At 42.7% G+C, this 7,150-nt stretch overlaps 1 long non-coding RNA gene across 2 annotated transcripts; it reads right to left on the reverse strand.

Moving 5' to 3' along the window:
* Nucleotides 1–530: 530 nt before the first annotated feature.
* On the reverse strand, nucleotides 531–4,871 carry LOC135965588 (uncharacterized). Of its 2 annotated transcripts, none has more exons than XR_010578542.2 (3): nucleotides 4,709–4,871; nucleotides 2,979–3,196; nucleotides 531–1,710 (listed from the first exon to the last, which is right to left on the reverse strand). It is a non-coding gene; the product is annotated as an uncharacterized lncRNA (long non-coding RNA). The 2 variants fall into 2 exon arrangements; XR_012419064.1 differs by having other exon boundaries at nucleotides 531–2,340.
* Between the last annotated feature and the right edge of the window lie 2,279 nt (nucleotides 4,872–7,150).

Genomic DNA, 7,150 nt, shown 5'->3' on the forward strand with positions numbered 1-7,150 from the left:
GGTCGGAGCAAGAGGAGGGGGCTGGCTGTGTCCTCAGGCAGGGGCCAGGCCTCAGTGGAGCTTGCCAGGCCATCGATTCCATCTGTGCTTGCAGAGTTGAGCAGACTCCAGGGACTGAGCTGCTTTCATCAAATCCCCTAGACGCTAACTAGATAGCAATGGACGTGTGGTTCTTTCCGCAAGAGACTTTAGACCCCTACATGGAAACAAAGCCCAAAAGTGTGTGTGTGTGTGTGTGTGTGTGTGTGTGTGTTTGTGTGTATAATTGATTGGGAAAAATGCCAACCAGATGAAAGACGGGTGTATCACCCAGAGAAAGCAGTATCTGCTGTCATCCATCTTGGGAGGGTGTGCCCCAGGCTGGGAGGTTGTGTCCTAGGCTAGGAAGCTGTGCCCTAGAAGAGTTTTACATGTTCACATCCAGCCGCCCTTTCTTTGGACTTGGATTTAAAACAAGTACTCAGGTCAACCTTCTTCGTAGGGATGGAGAAGTTAAAACACGAATGGAAGTGACATGCAGTGGACACTCGTTTTTTTCAAAAAGGATGTTTTAATTAATAAATAACATCACCTTAGTGTCAAAACCATTCTTCAGAAAAGTGCTTAGTTGAGCTCCAAAGAAGAGGCTACAGTCCTAAGACCTAGCCCACCCTGCACGGCCCTTCCCTTTGCTATTTCTGGGCAGAGGGGTGCAGCCCTCAGGGCAGGTGCCTCTGGGGAAGGGCTCTCAACTGTCTTCCATGCCTAGAGCTGCATTGACCAAGGGTGGCTGCCATGAAGACTGAGGGAGAAATGACAAAGGGGAAACTGCCCAAACAGCTCTGAGGCCCACACCCCATGTGCCGCACATAGAAAGCCAGGAGGAGGATGGTCTGGCAGGGAGAGTGGGGAGCATCTGCTTCATTTCCTCTCCACTCCCACAGGAGTTAACCAAGGTTTGGGGTTGAAGAAGGTGCAGCAGCGCCCAGGAGGTCGTGAGCTGGGGAGATTTGAGTCTGGGCCTCACCCGGTGTCGGGGGTTGGGGGTGCACACACACTGATTCAGGCTTCTGTTGGAAGAGAGGGGCTGACAGCAGAGCAGCGGGTGCCCAGGAATGGTGGTCAGGGGGGAAGTCTTCCCTGCATGGAGATCCTCGTGGTTCTCTACCTGGTGAAGGGTCTGTCTTGACATAAGCAACCACCATCCAAGGACACAAGGAACAGGTGATTTCGTGTAAACCCGTAACTTTTCTGACATCTCTCTTCCTGGGGAAGTGGAGGGGGAAGTCGGGCTCTGTAGAAGGCTCCTTCCACCATCTCCCCGTGTGTCTGTTCCCCAGGAGGGGAGCAGGGGGCAGGGAGGCTTGAAGGTGAGCATGTGGGTCTTTGTCTTCTGGAACAAGCTGAGGGTCTGGGCCCTTTCCGGAAACTCCTGGGTTTTTGGAGTAAAGGAGTCTCCTGAGGGTCATGTTTTGGAAATATTGCACCCCTTCTAAAAGTTCCTTTAGCAAAAATAATGTCACAAATTCTTGCTAAAAGACTAAAACCACTGAGGTTAGAAACTCCGCCTTCAGCATAGACAAATCACTCTGGAAGGAGGGCTAAGTCCATTGGAGGCCTGGGAAACAGCAACCAGTGCAGTCACTCCTTGGGCAGGTGGATTCTCAGCACTGTGACCACAGGCAACCCAGGTTCCGTGAGGTCTAAGGCTTCCATAATACAGAGGGTTATCTGCATGAAAAATGGCATAATATAGCCAATTAGAAACTAAGCACAAAAGTTAGTGTTTATTTAAGAAGAGGAAATAAGTCACAACAAATTATTCATTTTAAAGTCCTGATAAATACTACAATCATCCCAAATTTCAGAAAAATAATATACATCCTAGTGCGATCAGTCACCAAAACAGATTTTGCAGTCAACAGACTCAGGATTATTGGCTTGTAGCAAAAAGGGAATAAATTCACACCAAGAAACCTGTGATGACTCAAAAAACAACAGAAAGAGCTTATTATAAGACTGTGGGGAGGGATTTTTGAGGCTGTAGTGATGGACTCAGAGTATGGCAGGCCTTCGTGTAAAGCAGCCAGTGTCAAGTCTGGTCTGAAAAGTGGACCTAGGTCCTGTGTCCTTAGAACCCATAAAGTCCAGCCAGGTGTGGAACGTTCCATCCAGAAACCCCTTCTCTGTAGTTCTGTGCTTCTGTGTAAAGATGGACCCAGATCCTCCAAGCAGTGGGATGTTCTTCTTAGTCATAAGCAAAGATTATGACAGCCCTGACGCTAGAGAACAAGGTCTTCCATCGAGTCAGAAAGCAGCCGTCAGCCAAGGAAGAGGCTGTTTGACATTTCAAACCTGCAGCTTGAGAGAAACATGGTTTCCTGCTCGTGATGTCACTGGCTTTGACCCCGTCAGTCCATCCATCCACCCTGCAGATGGAGGGGCAGATTTGCCCTTCCTTAATTTGTGTTCTTTTTGCTTGCTAACATAACATTTTTATTAATTAACTACTTGACACAACAGTGTAAAAAGTTAATTCTACGTTTTCATACTCAACTATTGAGTCACTATTTGCTTCATCAAATGACATTGATTTTATAATAGAATTTTCTGTAAATATAGCAGAAGCATAAACCAGTCTTTCCACTAAGTTTGATCACTTTAAAATTCTGATAAATACTATAATCATCCAAAATTATGAGATATTACAATCAATCCTACCTGTGAAAATCATGGTTTATAACATTTTCTTTCTGCTTCAAAACTCAGATTGGTAATATTATGCAAATTTGTCTGATTGTTGTCTAATTTGGAAAAGCTTCCAGTTTTCTTTCATGTGAGTGCTAAGATTTTAGTACTTTCTAAATTTTCTTGACTTAACATTGATGATCTTAAAGACTCTATTAACAATGCTCACTAAACGCAGCATTTTAAAACTCTGGCTGTTGTAGTGGGCTTCAAAATGGTGCAAATGTGTAGCTATATACTATACTGATTACCTCATGGAATGCACAGAAAGAATTTGTCCTGAAAGAAGCATTTCTTCAAGCCATCTTACTGTCGATCAATGTTTTGTGTCTGCGTTGTCTGGAGCTGTGAGATTTTATCAGGACAAGAGGAGGATGAAGGCCAAGTCTGATCCATCGGGTCTCGGGTCTGTGCCACCTAACAGGCATATATCCTTGCTGTGGGTAGTTCCACTACACAGGTCTGCACCCTACAAATGTGGAAAATCAAGAAATTCTATCTCATTAAATTCCCATAAAAAATAAAACAACTTGGGTCTCACTTGGGTAAAATTAAAAACAAAATAACATAAAATAAAAACAAACTGCATGGTGCACTATTGTACATATCATATTAGTGAGTACATTTTCATGAGGATAACCTATTTTCAGCATTCTTAAAGACAATAGATTCCAACCAAGTATGCCCTATCCCATCAAACTAAGCTTCATAAGCAAAGAAGAAAAAAAAATTTTCCAGACAAGCAGTTACGGAGAAAATTTGTTACCACTAGACCAGTCTTAAGAGATGCTTAAGGGAGTTCTAAACATGGAAATAAGAGAACAATACCTACTGTTACAAAAATACAGTTAAACATAGCTCAGAGATGCTATATAGCAACCACACAATACATACTACAAAGAAACTAGCTGCCAACTTCATGATAGGATCAAAAACTCACATACAAATATTAACCTTGAATAAGGCACAGTGGCTCAAGCCTGTAATCCCAGCACTTTGGGAGGCCAAGGCAGATGGATCATGAGGTCAGGAGTTCGAGACAAGTCTGGTCAGCGTGGTGAAACCCCATCTCAATTAAAAATATAAAAATTTAGCTGGGCATGGTGCTGTGCACCTGTAATACCAGCTACTCGGGAGGCTGAGGCAGAAGAAACACTTAAATCCAGGAGGCAGACGTTGCATTGAGCTGAGATCATGCCACTGCACTCCATCCTGGGTGATAAAGCGACACTGTCTCAAACAAACAAACAAACAAAAATTAACCTTGACTATAAACAGTCTAAATACCCCACTTAAAAGACACAGATTACAAGTTGTATTTAAAAACCCAGACCCATGCATCTACTGTCTTCAAAAGATCCATTTCACACGTAAGGACACCCATGTTCTCAACATAAAGGATTGTAGGCAGATCTATCACGCAAATAGAAAACAAAAAAGGGAGAGGGTTGCTATTTTTACATCAGATGAAACAGACTTTAAACCCAAAACAGCAATTTAAAGAGGACAAAGAAGGGCATTACGTGATGACAAAGGGTTCAATTAAATAAGAAGACTTAATTATTCTTAAACATATAGGCACCCAACATTGCAGCTCCCAGATTCATAAACAACTATGCCCAGGCCTACATTAATAATTAGCCACAGAATAATAATGGGGTACGTCAACATCCCACTGGCAGTATTAGATAGATCATCAAGGTAGAAAACTAACAAAGAAATTCTGGATTTAAATTTGACACTCGACCAGTTGGACCTAATAGACATTTACAGAATACTCCACTCATCAACCACAGAACATACATTCTTCTCATGGGCCCACAGAGCATCCTCTAAGACAGACTACATGCTCTGCCATTAAGCAGGTCTCAATAAATTTAAAAAAAATAAAACCATACTAACTGTACTCTCAGACCACAGTAGAATAAAAATAGAAATCAATACCAAGAAGACAAAACAAAATAAAAATAGAAATCCATACCGAAGAGAGTTGCTGAAGCCACAATTTTTCCTGAGTGATAGGAACTATGACCAGGAATAGCTTTGCAGACTTGGACTTGCCTGTGGGTGTCATTTCTGGGTGTCTCAGCCTGCCCCCTTTGTCAGTTGGGAGGTGTGTCCCACCAGTTTTGAGCTGCTGGTCTGAATTGGGAGTGTGGGCCACAGCTCCCTTATCTTGCAAATAACTTGGCAAAGCAACAACCCCCGCCCCCAGGTCCAAGCCTGGGCATATTTCCCAGCATTCAACACTTGTTGAAAGACCTTGTTGCAACAGCCATTTCTCCACTCTGCTGCAAATATTTTGTTCCTCACTGAGGGACATATTTCCAGGCATTTGGCCCATCTGCTCACCTAGATTAAGATCCTGGGTCACCACTCCATTCTTGTGCAGACATCTTGGTGCAGAAGCACCCTCTTCACTCCACAACCAGGCATAATTTCAAGAATTCAGTGCACCCCCTCACCTGTTGCCTTTCCCTTCTAATGCGGAGATCTTGGTGCATCTGTACTTTTCTACTCCACTCCAGGGCATAGTTCCAAGCATTCAGCACACCTGCTCTACTGCACTGGAACCCTGAATCACTTCTCTTGTCCTGTGCAGAAATCTTGGTACAGTAGTGCCCTCTCTGTCATGCTCGGGAATATTTCCAGGCATGTTGAGTACCCACTTACCTGGAATAGGAACCTGAGCTGCCCCTCCCTTCTCATGCAGACATCTTGGTGCAGCAGCACCCTCTCCACTCCATGCTGTGCATATTCTCAGGCATTTGGAGAACCTTCTCACCTGGATTAGGAGCCTCAGCCACCCCTCCCTTCAGGTGCATAGGTCTTGATACAGCAGCACCCACTGTGCTCCATGCCTGGACATATCTTCAGGCATGCGGAGTACTCACCTTTTCTAGATTGGGAGGGTAGCACTTACCCCTCCCTTTCCAGGCAGAGAACACCGGGCAGCAGAGGATTATCCCCTCCATACCCAGGCACATCTCTGGATATTTGCAGCTGCCTCTTTATCTGCCCTCAGAGCTAGTGCTTGAGCCTACCACTGGTGGACATGTAGGCATGTCTGCATTCTCTGGCCCCCGCCAGCTTGGTCCCTCAGTCCAGGACTGTACAGGGAGCTCACACCACTGTGCATTCCGCAACATAGCCCATTGTCTGAGGCAGCAGAAAGCATCTCTCCATAAACAAAGCTCAAGTATATGCCCCATCTGCATCAGCCTTAGCTGGTTCTTATCCATAAGCACCACCCACTGGCTTCGAAAATAAATGACACAATCTAATAGAAAATCTGCTGACAGAAATGTGTAGCACTGGAGAATGAGATAAGCTTCCTGAGACCTCAGTCATACTGGACTTGTAGGAGGCAATGAACCCAGTCACTCATCCCTACACCACTACTACAACCAACATCTAAGAAAGTCACCATACAAAGACTCTGTATAACCAAGGAGCATACACAGAACCTTTGACAGTGAAAGCTCCCGGAACCAAAGTTGAACCCTACACAGCACACATTACACACATTCTCAAGGAAGAAAAGGAAAAAACAAAAACATCCCTTCCAAATGAAAGTAAATTTAAAAATTAGAAACAGAGATAGCTTTTGCAGATGAGAAGGAACCAGAGAACAAATTCCAAAAGTATGAAAAAGCGGAGTGTAAAAATACCTCAAAAGGACCACACTAAATCCTTCAATGGGTCTTCGTGAAAATAATTTTTTTGAAATACCTGATAAAGAATTTAAAATACTGATTTTTAAAAGCACAATATAATCCAAGAGAAAGTTGAAAACCAACATGAATCAGAAATACAATTCAAGATATGAAAAAAGAGATAGATTTTTAAAAACCCATACAACTACTAGAATAAAAAAATGTATTGGTGAAATAAAAAAAAATCCAGCTAAAAGCGTCAATAGTAGGCTTGACCAAAGCAGAAGAAATTATTTCAGAGATGGAAAGTAGGTCTTTCAAATTAACCCAGTCAGACAAAAACAAAGGGAAAAAAATGATTAAAGATTTCAAGAAATTTGGGACCATATAAAAATCATATAAAACTAAGAGTCATAGGTATTCTAGAGAGAGAAGAAAAAGTAAAACATATAGAAACATCTATAAATGAGACAGAGAAGGTAATTATATAATGATAAAGAAATTTATTTGAGAAGATATAACAATTCCAAATACATTTGGAGCACCTAGATTCATAAAACAAATACTACTACACCTAAAAAAGAGACAGATACTAATACAATATTAGTAGGGGACTTCAGTTTCCCACTGACAGAACTAGACAGTTTATTGAGACGGAAAATCAACAACAACAACAAAAAATTCTGGAGTTAAGTTGAACTCTAGAGCAAATGGACCTAACAGATATTTACAGACTATTCTACCCTATAACCTCAGAATATACAATC

The sequence above is a fragment of the Macaca fascicularis genome, chromosome 10, assembly GCF_037993035.2.
Source record: "Macaca fascicularis isolate 582-1 chromosome 10, T2T-MFA8v1.1".
Lineage (NCBI taxonomy): Eukaryota > Metazoa > Chordata > Mammalia > Primates > Cercopithecidae > Macaca > Macaca fascicularis.